This window comes from Molossus molossus, unplaced genomic scaffold (genome assembly GCF_014108415.1).
Source record: "Molossus molossus isolate mMolMol1 unplaced genomic scaffold, mMolMol1.p scaffold_m16_p_4, whole genome shotgun sequence".
Lineage (NCBI taxonomy): Eukaryota > Metazoa > Chordata > Mammalia > Chiroptera > Molossidae > Molossus > Molossus molossus.
The window spans coordinates 30,507,443-30,525,847 of record NW_023425377.1 but is presented as its reverse complement, the minus strand read 5'-3'; the positions used below and the strand labels follow the sequence as shown (position 1 = coordinate 30,525,847).

The 18,405-nt window shown below is 39.9% G+C and overlaps 1 protein-coding gene across 5 annotated transcripts in view; it reads left to right on the top strand.

Moving 5' to 3' along the window:
- ARHGAP26 (Rho GTPase activating protein 26) overlaps nucleotides 1–18,405 on the top strand; it is a 443,756-nt gene that overhangs the window by 319,957 nt on the left and 105,394 nt on the right. The window lies entirely within an intron of this gene.

Genomic DNA, 18,405 nt, shown 5'->3' with positions numbered 1-18,405 from the left:
AACTAAGGGAAACGTGTGGAACAGTTTCAGAGACCTGCTATGTTAACACATACATAGGTGCAAAGGCATGGTGCCCAGCACCTTTTAATACTCAAATACATATGATCAGTACTATATTCTGATTTTCACATGTTGAATTCTCTCAGTGTGTTTTATGTTAGTTTATGAAGTTCTTATATCTCTCTTTAAAAGTTAAGGAACCCATGAAATTTGAGCATTTAAATCTTAGTAGCTAAGACCTTTGAGTCTACAAAGAGGAGTTGCTATTATTGTGTCATCCCTCTGGTTAGAATTTTGTCGTAGGTTTTCATCTCATTCAGTAGGGAATGAAGCCCTTACAGTGGCCTGCAGAGTTCTACGATATTGGCCACCCCCAAGTCCATTACCTGTCTGACTTCTGGTACTTTCCCCTTGCTCACCCTGAGGCAGGTACATTGGCTTTCATTTGGTGTTGCCAGGATGCCACAGATGTTCCTACCTGAGGCGTTTGCATCTGCTGTCTGCTCTCTGTAGCTCTCTTCCCAGAGATAAGCACGGCTGGCTCCCTTCCCTCCTTCAAGTAGTTAGTACATGCCTCAGTGACATCTTCCCTGACTACCCTGTCTAAAATTGCAGACAGCCCCCAGTGCTCCCTTTCTACCGTATATTTTATTTGCTTATTGTCTATCCTACCCCAAAAGGATGTAAGTTTCCTAAAGCAGGGAATTTTGGGGTTATCTCTTGTTCACGGCTCTATCCCCATAATTTAAAGCAGTCCCTGGCACATAAAAGGGCGCTCAAATACTTGATGACTGAAAAATAAATGCTGTGCTTTGGCCTATGTGCTGGGTTACCTTGCACATCCTTTCTTGGGTCGAAAGTCTTAAGGCCACTTCCCCACAGCCTGCCTTTTTGGACAGTGTTAGCCTGAAGGTGATAGGCTGAGCTGTGGAAGTATGTGCTGCCACCAGCAGGAACTGATGCATTTGCAGCACTTGGTAGCATCTGGTTGGCATGCACCTTTAAATCTCCTCTAGTCATGCTCTGGCATCTCTCTAGGTTTGAGAACATAAGCTTCAAAATTAATCAGTGATAACGTATTATCACCAATAATAAACCTATAAAGGGAATTTTTAAAAACTTTTAAAACTGTAAAATGTTTTGATAATGATCATTGGACTTCAGGTGGTTTGTTATATAGTTTAAAATAGCCAAGTAATTTTCTAGGAAGAAGGTTCCCTGGACCAGCTTCTCAGCAGGTCTTTTGTATGTGAGTTCTGTTCTTCCCCATCCAGGCCTGTGGACTGGGTCCAAGAATACAGCTACGACTAGAGCCTGAGCCGACCAAGACCACGGAGGGGAAAGCAATTAATTTACCCCTAGATCGAAGGGATGTGCCATCCATGTGCATAAGACAATTCAAATACCAAATAACTGAGACAGTGTAGGACAAACAGAATTCAGGTTGGCTTGGTGTTAATCTGTAAATGACTGTGACTAATTTAGGAAAACTAGGCAGCTTTGTGCAAAAAGTATAATTCCTCTTGTTAATGAAACCTGGCCTTTTCCAGAGGGGTTCCAGTAATCCCATGACACAGGTTAGTTTTCCACCAACACAAAAGCTATACTGTTGGTGGGCAGAGATGAACCTAATATCTTTGTTTGCTTTCAAAACATCCTTTTAAAAATAATCAAGTTCTTCTTTTATTCATGATCTCTTTAAGGTTAGCCTATGTAGAAGAGAAGAGAGGCAACTGAGATAAACTGGCAGGATATATATTGTATATATTATATTCCGTGTGTGTGCACACGTTTACACATAAACACACTGCATTGTATCAGAGCATTTAAGGGCAGCAGCTGTGGAATCAGGAGGCAATCTGCCTGGCTCCATATTTCAGCTCTACTACTCATTCAATATATGACCCTGGACAAAGTTCTGAATTTTCTGGGCCTTAGCTCTATCAGTGGCATAGTAATGAAACTTACATCATAGGGTTAGTTTAAAGATCAAATGAGATAATCGATTGGAGTGCGTAATGCCTGACTCACAGTAAGTGCTCGGTGAATGTCCGTGGCTGTTATTATTGAAGACAGTCTTAATAATAAGCAAAGACAGGAAATAGAGGGATTTTAAATGGATAAGAAAAGAAAAAGTAAGACATGGGAAACACTATCCTTGAAGGTTTAATTGTATTGGAAGGAGACTGGTATACTATTGTGAGCTTAGGCTATATTATATAATGTATATTAGTTAATGCATGTAATAATGTTAATCATACCCTGTAAATATTTTATGGCTTTTGTACCTTCCAGATCAGCAGTGTGGCCAAGGAGAGCTGTCTCGTTTGTTACATGCCATAAGTGTCAGGGTGAGCCGCTCAGGCCACTCCCCCAACCACTGTCCCCAGTTTGGCAAAGGCTCTAAGACACCAGGAGGTTACATGAAAGTTTAAATCAGGCATTTAGTGCAGCTGAGCCGAAAACCTTGCAGAGATGGGGAACATCTGGCCCCTGGGCTGTCTAAGGCCCTTGAAATCAATACCAGCTAACATCACACACCTCACCAAATTTGCCTGACCAAATATAGAAGGCTAATTTTTAAATTGATAATTTTGTATGGCCCACAAATGATGTTATAAATATCTAAATGGCCCTGGCTGGTTAGAGCATCAGCCCGTGGACCAGAGAGTCTCGGGTTTGGTTCCTGCTAAGGGCACATACCTCGGTTGTGGTTTGTCCCTGGCCTTGGTGGGGGTTGTGTGGGTGGCAACCACTTGATGTGTCTCTCTCACATCGATGTTTCTCTCTCTCTTTTCTTCCCTCTCTCCCTTTCGCTCTGTCTAATGATGAATGCAAAAATGTCCTCGGGTAAGGATTAAAAACACATATATATGTCCAAATGGCCCTTGGCAGAAAAAAGGTTCCTCACCCCTGCATAGCCCCCCCAGAGCACGCACATTTTCTGACATGGACAAACTCTGCTAGGCACTAGGCTTGGGGCAGTGAAGGAGGCTGACATCATCCCTGTCCTCTTGGAGCTTCTAGTAATAAGTGGGCAAGACAGGCAATGACAGTGCCACGAGTAATGACATAGTTCAATAAGTGCTAGGAAAGACAATTGAGGAATTAGAATTATAGGGAGAGACCTAGCATGGGGTGTCTAGAAAAACCTCTCTGAGGAAGTGAGAGTGATAAGTAAGATCCAGAGAGAGGGGGTGCGGTGCTTCCCTAGTGGGAAGGTGGGGGGCTAGGGAATCAACATTGTGAAGGAAGGTACTCAGGCCTAAAGAGACATTTACTTTTAGCCCAGAAATCAGTGAATGAAGGGGAGGCATGGTGGAGAAGGGCCTGGAGAGGTCAGCTGGATCATGCAGGATCTTATGGGTCACGTCAGGGTTTTCAACGTGAAATTAAAAACAGAAGCTTTTGGTGGGTTTAAACAGGTAGTGTTGTTGGATTGGAGGAGACCAGAGTGGAAATGGATCTAGTTGCACACTCAGATTTTAGAACATTTTCTACTTTAGACTCTAAGCTTTATGCAGACGTATCCTGACTTTGCTACATTTACCCAAACCCCTTCTCCTTTTTCTGGTATGACTTCCATTTGGCCCATCTTCTTTTCTTTTAATTCACTCTTCTCTTTTGATATCACAGTGTTTACTTTTTCATCGTTAAGAAGCACCTCTCTGGCCCTGGCCGGTTTGGCTCAGCAGTTAGAGCGTCAGCCAGTGGACCAGAAAGGCCTGGGATTGGTTCCCACTAAGGGCACGTACCTCAGTTGCAGGTTGGGGTCGTGTGGGTGGCAACCAGTCGATGTGTCTCTCTTGCATCAATGTTTCTCTCTCTCTTCCTTCCTCTTTCCCTCCTGCTCTATCTGAAGATAAATGTAAAAATGTCCTTGGGTGAGTATAAAAAAAATAAATAAATAAATAAATAAAGAAGCAGCTCTCTGGCTGTGCCAGCCAAGCACAAATGGAATGTGATCATGTTTGAGGAGCATTTCATTATATTCACGATTCTGAGAGCTTGCAGCCACTTTCTCTGCAGGGAGGGAGAAGAAATGGTATTTAGTCTAGTGTCACTCTCACAGGCACAAATGCTTTCTCTTCCTTCTCTTTTTTTCTTTCTTCCAATTTAGTAATTTGGGTGGTGAATGAGGGAGCAGCATTTTTTTTCTATTATAACCACTACTTTTTCCCCACAGGCTCAAGCATGTAACTGTATTGTATATTCATGTTTGGTTGATGTTTTCTGAGGGGGAAAAAAAGGCCTCTTTTAGCCTAGGCTGAACTGACCCTTCATTTGTGAGAGCATGCGGTGGTGAAGAAGCTGGACTTGGCCGCCAGGCTCAGTTCCCTCCTGGCTCTGCCCTTCATTAGCGGTGTGACTTCAGCCAAATTACTTAACTTCTCAGTGCTCCAGTTTCCTCCTCTGTAAAATGGAGTTAGCGTCTTCCCTGCCTGCCTCAAAGTTTTCTCTTGAAGATCCCACTGTGAAAGTATCCTTCCTAAGCACTCAGTCATTCACACGTTCGGGTCTGGCTTCTCACTGCATAACCATTCCCAGAAGGATGTTGGATGTGATTGGTGAGCGTGACCCCAGTCTGTACACAGCACAATTTATTTTAAACTCTCATTCTGGTGCCAGCCAATGGGGCAGCCCAGCAAAGCTATTTTTATGACTCTGATGGGTTTCCTTGGCAGAGGCCTCCTCAGCACCATCCTGACTGTTCCCACCTCACCAAGTCTAGATGGTATCCAGGCAACACACATACACAATACAGTATGACTTAGTAGAAAACACGCAGGCAGTGGTGGTGGGATTCCCCCTGCCACTCCCCATTAAATGCTGAGTATGAATTTGAAGTTGGTGAAAGTAACCACATTAACAACCCAGGAAACTAATCTTGCCTGGTTAGCCACAAAAAGTATTGTTCCCCAGCACCATTTCCAGCTAATCCTTCTCGGCCCCAGAGCTTGGAGCTTCTCTACCCCAGAGAGGGTAGTAGAGAGCAGAGTGATAGTTACTGCTGTTATGTGCCCCACCCACACAACCACTCTCAGAATTGGTAACCTGGGGCCTACCCAGGACCTGCCTGTGTGCTGCAGAGGATGCATTCTAGGACCATGATCGTGAGGAGGGGAGCCATCGGAATAGAAATGTCCCCATGCAGTGGGCTCTGAACATAACTGTTTAGATGAGAGTACTGTGTAAATGGAGTGTCCGGAGCTGGGCTTTGCAGGGAGATGGGCTTTGGATGGTTAGGGAGGACTTGCTGGCAGGCCAGGGGCAAGTTGGTGCCCCTGAAGTCAGAGTGAGAGGGGTGGGTTTGCTTCTTGTGAGGCCCCTCAGCCTGTTGTGACAGAGTGATTAAAAGGACATGATGGGAAATAAATAATGTTAGGTTTTGAACATTTTTATAGATTTGGAGCATTTCACAAATTTGGAAAAGAAAGTACACCAAGAAGAGAAGTACAGATAGGTAGGATAACAACAGAAGCCCTTAAAATATAATTGGAGGAAGTAGGCCTCCTTGCCCTAGGCAGAAGCAGGTCACAAGAGGTTTCTGAACAGGGTATTAATGACATCACCAGCTAACAGTGTGGCTTTAAATTGGCACTTTCTGCCTTACTGCTACTTCTACCACTATCATCACCACTACATTGACCACCACTGTGAACAATAGCAGCTGTCATTTATTAAGCCATTGTTTCATGCCAAGAGATTTACTCACCTAATCTTACTTAATCAGCATTGAAACTTAATGAGGTAGGTATTACTGCTCCTGCTTTACAGGTGAAGACATGGGTTTAGAGATGCCAAGTGACTTGCTTACTGTTGTCACCCAGCTGGGAATATCTATCTGACTTTAATCACTGTGCTATATTATCTCCCTTAGTGTGCCCCCCCATATTTGTAAATAGGAGATTATTTTTGTGTTCTATATGCCTAGAATAAAATAGCACTTTTCAAATTGTAGGTCATAAGCACATTAGTGAGTTGTGAAATCAATTTAGTAGGTTAAAAAATAAGTATGGAAAATATCAGAATTTATCACACTTACTGTTTCTGAAATTTTTTTCGTGTGTGTGAGTGTGTGTGTGTGTGTGTGTTTAGGTATGTATGCATGTTATATGGAGAAATATATTTTATGGGAAAATATATTACATGGGAAAATAATTTCCTGCCATTGGTCATTGTCAGAAAGTTTGAGAGCTACTGTTCTAGAGTTTTTTAAAGGTCAAAGAAATGTAAAATATTGTTGCAAAGCTCCTTGTAAACTCTAAAACACCCTACAAGTCTAACTTACCATTATTATGTAATACTGAGAACTGAAGCAAACTGATCAAGGATGGCAGATAAGTGTTGCTATGCTGTTCCTTCACCCATCCCATTCATTGCAGATAGTGCTAATCTGTCACTACGTTCTGTCCACTGGAACCAGGACTCAGCTTTGACATACCTCGGCAAAGCACGGCAAGATGAAATGTAGTTGTAAAACCAGCAATAGGCTTATGGACCAGGCTGTGGCTATGCAGTACTGCTTAGAACTTACTGAGCTCTGGCACTGATTTAAACGTTAGGAAAGCAGATGCCATTCCTGTGACAGCATGAGGATCTCTGCATTACAAGCCTCAGAAGGGTTGGCTACTGTCTACTCCCCTCATAACACTCCCCACCATCATCCTCATCTGGAAGTGATTTACCTTTGTCTGCTCCCAAAGGGCACCAGTCCCATCCATTTCCCCTTGAAACAAAGATGGCAAGAGGCCCTTCCTGCCAAGGCCATTTTCTTTGGTAACTGCTTTTTCTTCATTAATTGATATTTATGAGGGAACTGCAGGGAACATGGGGTGCAAATTCCCCAACAATGGCTCTGAAGACATGCCCCTCAGGAGATATACTGCTTCTCAGTTGATACAGCAAACTCTTATTTGTCACAAAAGGAACAGGGTCTCCTCCAGGTTAAAACAGAATGGAAATTATTTCTCTGCAACCTGCAAAGGAAGCCTGTAGAACTGGCAGTTCTCTCAGAAGGCACCACAAAGGAATCCATGTGGACTTAGGGATCTGAAAGACATGTCAAAGACTCCTTCAGCAGAATGTGCAAGGCACAAGAAACTTTTGCATGTGGATTTTAAGTCAAGACTCAACATGACACTCTTGACTGTGTGAGAAAGTATACAAGCAGTTCAATTACCAACCCAGAAAGCAGGCACTAGGTGTTTTATAGACCTTGCTAATGAATGAGTCCCGTGGCCTCTGTTGGACTGGGCTTCTCAGTGCTCTGCCAGCCTGCCTCCCACACATCTGTACATTTGTCAAGCTGTAATGGATGGCTGGTGCCAACAGAGGCTGAGGCCTAGGTCTTTCTCTCTGGAATACGTAGAGATCTCAAGCCATTAATAATTCAATCTGAAGTAATGAACATAGCCGTACCAATTTGTGAGCAGTAATAATCAAGTGACAGATCAATTCATTACTTCACTAAACCAAAAGATAATGGTAGTTAGTAAAAAAAAAGTGCAACTTTTCCCAAAAAAAGTTTTGTAAGATTTAGATCAATGTGTTTTTTAAGTTCTAAAATAAAATGGACGATTAAAAAGGAAATGAATTATGTTGGGTAGCCTAAAGCCTATTTATATTCAGACCTGCTTATCCAGAATTACTGTGCCTTTTTTTTCTAATGCCTTTGGGCATTGGAGCCTGCATATCTGAGTAATTGCTACTTATTAATTAAATCCAAGAAATGGAACACAGCTTCAGACTTTGAAAGGGGAAGTTGGGATAGTTGAAATGTTCCCCCCAAATCGTCAATAATAATTTCAGGTTTTATGAGTAAGTAGCTACATTGAGAATAATTGTTTTATGTCTACTGAGCAGCTTCCATCATCTTTTAACACCTCAGTGAACATTGTTGTGTTTCTCCTGGGCCAGGCACTGTGTTTAGCACTGGTGGTACTACCTAAAATAAGCACAGTCTGTATCCTAGGGCAGTGGCAGAGACATTAATAACATGTAATAAATACAGGATTGGGACAAAACTTCTGGCTTCATTGAGGGCTGAAAGATTGAGGAGAGACTAGACAGAAACTGCAGAAAGGAAAGAAGCCATTGGAGCTGAGCTTTGCAGATCACCACTTTGCCAAGCAAAGAAAGAAGAGTAAAAACATTCTAGACAGAGGAATGACAAAAGCTGATAAGTGGAAACGTAGAAAGTAAGAATGGATAGTGAATTAGACCAGTTCCTAAATTTCCCTTTCAGTGTCACATTTAATCTACACAACAACTTCATGAAGTAGGTATATTATTCACTTATCCACCCTCTTTAAGATGAGAAACGCAATTTTGGGAATCCAAGATGGTGGTGGAATAGGTGGAAGTTTCACATACCTCCTCCATGGATCCAACTAAAATTACAACTAAATTATAGAACAATCATTTTGAATAACCAACTGAAGACTAGCTGAAGAGAAGTCTTTTAACCAAGGATTTACAGAAGAAGCCACATCAATACCGTTCCAAACAGGTTGCCTAGGACTAGTCAAAGGCAGCATCAGACATTGGCCTGCACTAGAGTCCTTCCCAAGAGGCCCAAAAGCAACATACCCAATGGCCAGCTTCAAACAACATCAGAACAGGAACCGATAAGCTTCACAGCAGCATATCCAAAGGGAGATATCAGCAACTGCACAACAGTTTGCACACCATGGTCAGGTTTGAGCCTCACAGTCATCCAGCCTGAGAGTCAATTCCACACATGAATGAGTCAATAGCAATCAAGATTTAATTACAGCCCGAGGACCCACATAACCCACACAAGGGACATTCCTGGAGCACTCAGCTCAGGTGATCAAGGAGACTGCACCAATGTACCTTACAGGACACCAATTATAAGAGGCCACCACTCTTAGACTGGGAGTCATAACAGATCTAATATATAGAAATAAACACAAAGAGGCAGCTAACATGGGGAAACATGCCCAAATTAAAGAACAGGAGAAATCTCCAGACAAAGAGCTAAAGGAAATAGAGGCAAGCAACTCATCAGATATACAGTTCAAAGCATTGATTGTAAGGATGTTCAACAGCATGAAAAAGCACACAGAAACTATAAGAAACCAGTCATACATGAAGATCATATTACCTGAAATGAAGGATACACTGGAAGGAATAAACAATAGGTTGGATGAAGCAGAAGATCGAACCAGCAATTTGGAAGACAAGGTAGGAAAAAAACCAATCAGGGAAGCAAAAAGAAAACATAATTTTATTTATTTATTTTTTTATCCTCACTCAAGGACATTTTTCCATTTTTTGTTCAGATAGAGCGGGAGGGAGAGAGAGGAAGAGAGAGAGAGAGAAACATTGATGTGAAAGGGACACATCAAGTGGCTGCCACCCGTGCAACCCATCCAGGGCCGGGGACAAACTGCAACCGAGGTACATGCCCTTAGTGAGAACCAAACCCGGGTCTCCGGACCACAGGCTGACGCTGTAACCACTGAGCCAAACCGGCCAGGGCAACATAATTTTATATATATATATATATATATATATATATATATATATATATAAAGATTTGGCTCAATTATATATTTGCCAGGCATTTTATTTTTTCTAAAAACAATAAAAAAAATCAACTTTTAAATAAAAAAAAAAAATGTATCATCATATACAGGGCTTGCAATTTTGTATAACTGCTATAAATGTTTTATTAAAGTTATTTACATTTAATGGCTATATTTACACAGCAAAAAGATTTCTTAAAAAACAATTCTTAAGTACACATTTGTTAAAGGGAAAAAAAAAAAAAAGCCCTGGCCGGTTTGGCTCAGCGGTTGGAGTGTCGGCCTGCCGTACAGAGAGACCCGGGTTCGGTTCCCGCTAAGGGCACGTACCTCGGTTGCAATTTGTCCCCAGCCCTGGTTGGTCGTGCGGGTGGCAGCCACTCGATGTGTCCCTTCACATCGATGTTTCTCTCTCTCTCTCTTCCTCTCTCTCCCTCCCGCTCTATCTGAACAAAAAATGGAAAAATGTCCTCGGGTGAGGATAAAAAAAAAAGATGGCAAGCATAAAAAACGTTCTTTTATGCCTAAAGGTCCATTTGAGGCAGTTTACATTATGGCTAAACCTTTCAGTCTTAAGACTCAGCCATGGTTGTGTGGTTGCACTTGACCATGAATTCTGCAGTTATGTCGGAAGGAACCTTTCCCTTAGTAACAAGTGAAGTCAGGAGTGATTCCAGTTCCTCCCTCCAATAGGTAAACTTTTATGCACAAGAGTTCCGTAGCTGTTCAAGTTTGTGTTTCAACTGTTCTCGTCGTTTTCACATTATGTCCATTTCTGAAATGAGCTTCTGCTCCTCTGCTTGGATGTCCAGGATGTATGCGGTGGCTTTTTTAAAGGTAACTACCTTGGGGGCCTTTTCACTGTTTTCCAACTCAGGGATCTGGTCACGCAGGGCAAAAAAGCTGCGTTTCAGCTCGTTTCTCCTCTGGCGCTCCAAGACGTTGTGCGTCCGCCTCTTGTCATTCTCCTCCGAGTCGGAGGACCTGGGGCTGGCACACTTGCGGTTGTTGCTGATCTGTTTCAGGACTCAGCCACTGTCCAACTTAGCCCTCCTGGTGGGAGGATAGTCCTTCCTAGTGGAAGGGGGCGCTGCGTAATTGTGTTGATGAGTGGACACATGGCATCTCTTAAGGACCAGTGGGCTCTGAGGAGGCTTGCTGTGACTTCGGGCAGATGGTGACCCCGATTCTGACCTTTTGGCAGGGGGCTGCCTCTTTTCCTGCAACATAATATTTTTTAAAAAGGATAGTTTAGTTCCCTCCTAGCCACTGAGCTATCTTGCCAGCACCATTCCTGGTCATGCAAAACAGAACCCAATAGCAGCAGGGAGACAAGAACACCACACAAGACCTTTTTACACAGTATTTCAGGTGCCTACCACACAGGAAACCTTGAAGAAAATCAATTTCTAGAAGCCACTGTTACCGCTTGTTTACAGTATATATATACACACACACACACACACACACACACACACACACATATAATATATATATGATATATATATAAAAAAGGTACTGTTAACTACTGTACAACCTGACTTCATAATGGTGCTTTCAAAACAGTGAGATGAGTAAAAACAACAGCTTTCATGTTGCCTTATGTGCAATGGATTTTAACCAAGGATGGAGAGTGGGAAATAGCTTGAAGGTGAATTGTCATCAAGGTGGGTTTTCAACGAAGTGAAGGAGAATATGGGAACCACGTTTTCTTACTTCTCTCTGCCAAAAATAGGGTGTGATGAGGTGGTCGGGACCATGGACTGTTACGAGCGGGATTCATCCAGGATCACACAATAATCTTTAGATTTTTTTCTTTTTTCAAAAAGGAAACTCTCAGCAAGATGGCAGGATAAGGGGGTCTTCATTCCAAGTTTATCACATTAGCCGAGTTGAGGGCTCCTTGTGGTGGGATCAGAAATAATACAAAGTGTGGGAAAGTGACAGTTAAAACTCCACCTGGAGCAAATAAACAAACATACAAAATATACTTTTAAACAAAGGCTATAGTAAGAGACAAAGAAGGATACTACATAATGGTAAAAGGAACAATCCAAAAAGAGGACATAACCCTTGTAAACATCTATGCACTCAACAAAGGAGGACCTAAAATGTAAAGCAAATTCTGATGGACATAAAAGGAGAGATTGACAGTAATATAGTCGTAGTTGAAGATTTTAACACCCCATTGACATCATTGGCTAGATCTTTCAGACAGAAATTCAACAAGGAAATGGTGACCTTAAATGACACATTAGCTCAGATGGATTTAATTGATATCTTCAGAGCATTTCACCCCAAAGCAGCAGAATATACATTTTTTATAAGTGCCATGGAATATTTTCTAGGATAGACCACATTTTAGGACACAGAACAATCCTTGGTAAATTTAATAAGATTGAAATCATATCAAGTGTCTTCTCTGACCATAATGGTATGAAACTAGAAATCAATTACTAGAAAAAAAAACCTGAAAACGCACAAAGACATTGAGGCTAAATGACCTGTTATTAAACAATGAATGGGTTAACAATGAGATCAAGGAAGATATCAAAAAATACTGCAAGACAAATGAAAATGACAACACGAAAACCCAAAATCTATGGGGCACAACAAAAGCAGTCCTAAGAGGGAAATTCTTGGCATTACAGGTCTATCTCAGAAAACAAGAAAAATCTCCAAAAACAATTTACCTTTATACTTGGTACTAGAAAAAGAACAACAAACAAAGCCCAAAGTGACTAGAAGAAAGGAAATCATAAAGATCTGAGCAGAAATAAACAAAACAGAGTCTTAAAAAACAATACAAAAGATCAATGAAACCAAAAGCTGGTCCTTTAAAAAGATAAGCAAGATTGACAAATCTCCAACCAGAGACACATCAATAAAAAAAGAGAGAGGTCCTAAATAAATAAAATCAGAAATGAAAGAGGAGAAGTAACAACTGACACAAAAGAAATAGGATTGTAAGAAGATATTATGAACAATTTTATGCCAACCAATTGTACAATCTGGATGAAATGGGTAAATTCCTAGAAACATAGATTCTTCCAAATGGAATCAGGAAGAATTAGAGAATCTGAACAAACAGATGAAAACTAGTGAAATTGAAGCAGTAATCAAAAATGTCCCAACAAACAAAAATCCTGGAACATTTAAAGAAGAACTATCCTTCTCAAGCTATTACAAAAGTTGAAGAGGTAGGGAAAGGATCTCAAGCTCATTTTACAAGGCCAGCCATTATCCTAATTCCAGCACCAGATAAAGATACTACAAAGAAGAAAATTATGTTCACGCCAATGAACATAGATGCTAAATTTCTCAAAAAAAAAATATATATATATTAGCAAACTGGATCCAGCAATACATTAAAAAATCATACACCATGTTCAAGTGGGATTTATTCCAAGGATGCAAGTTTGGTGCAACATTTACAAGTCAGTAAATGTGATACATCACATAAACATAATGATGGATAAAAACTATGTGGTCATATCAATAGATGCAAAAAAAAGCATTTGATAAAGTCCATCACCCATTTATGATAAAAACTCTTAGCAAAATGATAATAGAGGGGACATACTTCAAATTAATAAAGACCATATATGACAAACCCACAGTCAATATCATACTCAATGGGCAAAAACTAGAAGCATTTCCCTTAAAAGTGGAATTAAGACAGGAATGTCCACTTTCACCACCTATATTAAACCTAGTACTGAAAGTCCTAGCCCCAGCAGTCAGACAAGAAGACGACATAAAAGGCATCCAAATTGGAAAGGAAAAAGTAAAACTGTCATTATTTGTAGGTGACATGATACTGTATATAGAGAACCCTAAAGATCACCAAGAAACTTCTAGAACTGATAAATGAATTTGGTAAAGTAACAGGATACAAAATAAATATTCAGAAATCAGTTGCCTTTTACACCAATAATGAACTATCAGAAAGGGAAACTAAGAAAATAATCCCATTTACAATTGCATCAAAAAATAAAATACCTAGGAATAAATTTAACCAAGGATGTAAAAGACCTGTACAGTAGAACCTCAGTTCTCAAACTTAATTCATTCCTTAAGGCTGTTAGAGAAGTGATTTGTTTGATAACGGAATCATTTTTTTCCATTAGAAATAATGTAAATTGAATTAATCCATTCCAGACCCCCAAATGATTCCTTGTTTTAACCTTTATTATATACAGTAAATGTCTAATGCACTGTTTAATCTATAAATAAACACTTCAAAAACAAAAAGGATATGAAATGTAAATGAAAATTTAACAAAAAGGAAATGAAATGTACAATGAAAATTTATTGAGCGCCCCCACCCCTCCCCCGTTTAAACAGATCACTTTCAACACTCGTTCCAGGGTGTCTTTCCGGAGGTCAGCCTGCAGCATCTCCACTTTCTCTCACACATCACTGCCTCCCAGATGCTGATCACCAGCTAACTGCTTTTTGTTTATCCAGATCAACAACAGTTGTTCTACCTCTTCAATGTCTGTGATTGTTGTTTTGTGAGCACTTCACGTCCTTTGCAACATCAGCACTCTTGGTGGCCTCTCTATGTTTTAAAATGTGGTAATCATTGATTTTGCCATGCCATACTTGGTAGCCAGATCAGACATATGAATACTTCTATCATACTTTGCAATTATTTCTTTTTAAAGCTCTATCATTGTTTTCACAACTTTCCTTTTCACTGTGCTGCTATCACTAACCTTCTTAGGACCCACAATATGTATTTAATATGAATAAGCAGCCACACAAAAGCAAAAAAAAAAAAAAAAATGAATATTCATAGCACAATTTCCTGGGACGTTTACAATGAAAGGTTTAGTGGTAAACTGGCTCTTATTCACAGTTTCTCTCCTTTATCATCTGGGAGACATGTGACTGATTGTACAGGTATCACCAGGAAAGGGTTGTTGGGTTGAGAATCAAAATTTGGTTTGACAACAGACCTTTTTCCTTGAACAACTTGGTTGAGAACTGAATTGTTCAAGATGGGAGATGTTCGAGAACTGAGGTTTGACTATACTCGAAAAATGATAAGACACTGAAGAAAGAAATGGAAGAAGAAACAAATAAGTGTAAACATATACCATGTTTGTGGATAGGAAGAATTAACATCATTAAAACTTCAGTACTACCCAAAGCAATCTATATATTCAGTGCAGTTCCTATCAAGATACTAATGGCCTATTTCATAGAACTAGAACAGATATTCTAAAAATTTATATGAAACCATAAAAGACCTCACATAGCCACAGAAATCTTGAGAAGAACGAAGTTGGAGGAATCATGCTACCAGATATAAACTATACTATAAGGTCATAGTACTCAAACAGCATGGTACTGGCATAAAAACAGACATGTAGATCAATGGAACAGAATAGAGAGCCCAGAAATAAACCCATGCCTTTATGGTCAATTAATATTTGACAAAGATGGCAAAAACATACAATGGTGTAAAGATAGTCTATTAAATAAATGATGTTGGGAAAATTGGACAGATATGTGCAAAAAATTGAGACTAGACCACCTTCTTACATCATACACAAGAATAAACTCAAAATGGATTTAAGATTTTAATGTTAGACTCGAAACCATAAAAATCTTAGAAGACAACAGGCAGTAAGATCTCAGACATTACTCGTAGCAATATTTTTTTCTGAGGCTATATATAGCCTCAGGCAAGGGAAACAAGAAAAAAAAAATAAGCAAATGGGCCCTGGCCAGTGTTGCTCAGTGGTTAGAGCATCAGCCCCTTGCACCAAAGGGTCGTGGGACAGATTCCCAGTCAAGGGCGCATACCTAGGTTGCAGGTTCAATTCTTGGCCCCAGGGCATGTGCAGGAGGCATCCAATCAAGGTGTCTCTCACATCAATGCTTCTCTTTCTCTTTCCCGTCACCCCTCCCTTCCATTCTCTCTAAAAATCAGTGAAAAAATATATCCTTGGGGGAAGATTAACAATAAAATAAATGGGACTATATCAAACTAAAATGTTTTTGCACAGCAAAGAAAACCATCAACAAAATGAAAAGACAATTCACTGAATGAGAGAACATATTCACCAATGATACATCTGATAAGGGGTTAATATCCAAAATTTATAAAGAACTTACACAATTCTACACCAAAAAAGTAAGTCAATTAAAAAATAGGCAAAGGACCTGAATAAACACTTCTCCAAAGAGGACATATACATGGTCAATAAACATATGAAAAGATGCTCAACATCATTAATCATCAGAGAGATGCAAATAAAGCCACAAAAAGATATCACTTCACACCTGTCAGAATGGCTGTCATATGTTAGCGCAGATATGAAGAAAAGGAAAACCTCATGCATTTTTGGTGGGAAAGCCACTGTGGAAAGTGGTGTGGAGTTACCTCAAAAAATTAAAAATGGAACTGCCTTATGACCCAGCAAGTTCCCTTCTGGGAATATATTCAAAGAAATCCAAAATACTGATTCAAAAGAATATATGCACCTCTATGTTCATAGCAGCATCATTTATAATAGCTAAGATCCGGAAATAGCCCAAGTGTCCATCAGTAGATGAGTGAGTAAAGAAAATTGTGGTGCATTTACACAATGGAATACTCCTCGGCTGTTAAAAAAAGAAGGAAATCTTACCTTTTGAGACAGCATGGATGGACATGGAGAGCATAATGCTAAGTGAAATAAGTCAGTCAGAGAAAAACAAGTACCATATCATTTCATTCATATGTTGAGTCTAATGAACAAAATCAAGTAACATACCAAATAGAAACAGACTCTTAGATAGAAAACAGATTGACAGCTGTCAGACGGGAGGGGGTTTCAGGGCTGGGTGAAGTAGGTGAAAGGATTAAGTTAAAAAAAAGAAAGAAAACCCAACTCATAGGCACAGACAACAGTGTGGTGATTTCTAGAGGGAAAGAGGGTGAAGGCAGGTAGAAGAGGGTATAGTGGGATAAACAGTGATAGAAGGAGACTTGGAGTGGTAAACACATATAATACACCGATGATGTAGTATAGAATTGTACACCTGCAATCTTTATAACTTTATTAACCAATGTTACCCCAGTAAATCAATAAAAAAGTTTTAAAGAAAAAAGATGAGGAACCCAAAGAAGCCTGGACATATTGAATCACTTGCACAGACACCCAGAGCTGGAGAGTGGCAGAGGTGACTTGGGAAAAGCTGTGCTATTTCATAAGTTTGGTCTTTATATTCAAAACAGTGGTGCCCACCGAGGGTTTGTAATTATCATTATCAACACCCAAACAGTAGAAGCATGGCCGAACACTTTACACATTGCACACACTTTGTCATTGTGTTCTCTCCCAACAACCCAGTGAGGTGTGAGGCCATTGCAGCTTTCAGCAGAGGAGTAACGTGAACAGAGCTGAGTTTTAGACAGTACCTGGTGTTGGCAGGCAGAATAAAGCTGAACCTAGAGATTCCAGTCAGGAAGCCTAGTTACGAGGCTGTTGCTTGAGTCAGAGGTAGTGCTGAGAAGCGTGGTGGTGAAGAATGATCATCATCCAAACCATATATTTTTATATCGGTTTATAATTTCAAAGTGCTATTATACATAAATAGCTTGTTGATTCATTTGCACAAGGGACTTTTGTGACAAGAGGGTTTAGTCTACTGACTTAACTCATTTGGGAGGGAAAACATAAGGGCATGGAATTCACTTCTGCACACGAGCTGATGTTGAAAGCAGTGGTGTTACAAGCAGCTTTTAAATATGCATACTTGCTAATTCACTGAGGCACAGAACCATAGTCTTTTCCCCTTGCCATCTGCATAGAAAACTAAAAGAACACAAAAAATATTTATAAAATATTTTTATGTAGACAAGAAACATGCCAAGATATAAGTGACAGATCTCCTCGCTGCAGGTGTTGCTTAGCAATCAGGCTGTTCATAGACCTAACTACCCCCTGCCCCTTTCTGAGGAGGAAGTTTTTAGGAAATTACTTTCAGCCTTAAAAAATTATAGCAAAGTACACATCTGCTGATAAAATTGGTTGAGATACTATTTCAGTGAAGGCTCAGTTTCAAAACTAACACTTAAGTCAGTAGAACCTTTTTTTCTCATATAAAGTGGAAGTATACAAGTGAAACAGTACAAGTATTTACAGAATTGTGTTAAAAAAATACTCACTATAAATAGCACTAAATGCTAGGGAGGTATGTCTGTGCAAACTGACATCTCTGCCCAGTTTCCCTCCTGTTTCTCATAATGAATAGTTTCCTTCTTCTAACAGGTGATTTAGGGAAGCCCCTAATATTTTCTTAACAATACTGAATGGCCTTAATTTTTAACTTATTTGTCATCAATAGGTAATTTGTATATTTTTATATGCAGGGCCAGCAAATGGACAATTCAGTTTTATGGCTAGGTAATTGTGACCTGGTTGTGGAGCTCAGATATATGTTTTGCATGGCTGCTTATCCAAAAATATGCATATCTGTTTAGCAAATTACTCAGGGCCAAGTACTGCTGACCCTATGTGTTCCTTAACCTCTAAGTATAAACGACAATATAAATGCAGCCATATGTATGGATCTATAGCAGTGGGTTTTTATTTCTGTTTGGGCCACATGTTCCAAGTGATGGGGCTTTAATACTCTGAGCCTAAAGTGTTTAATTTCCCGATTCTTTTTAAGTATCCATTTCTACCCATTTTAAAACATAGGTCTATTTTGTGCCTATGTTTGTACATGTGTTAAAAAGCTATCAGGAGTTTTTATATTTGATCTAGAGAAGATGTTACTGATCCCAGTGGTTTAAGCAGCAGCCAAGTATAGAAGTTGTAACTAAGTGGGATTAGCAGTTACCTGGACT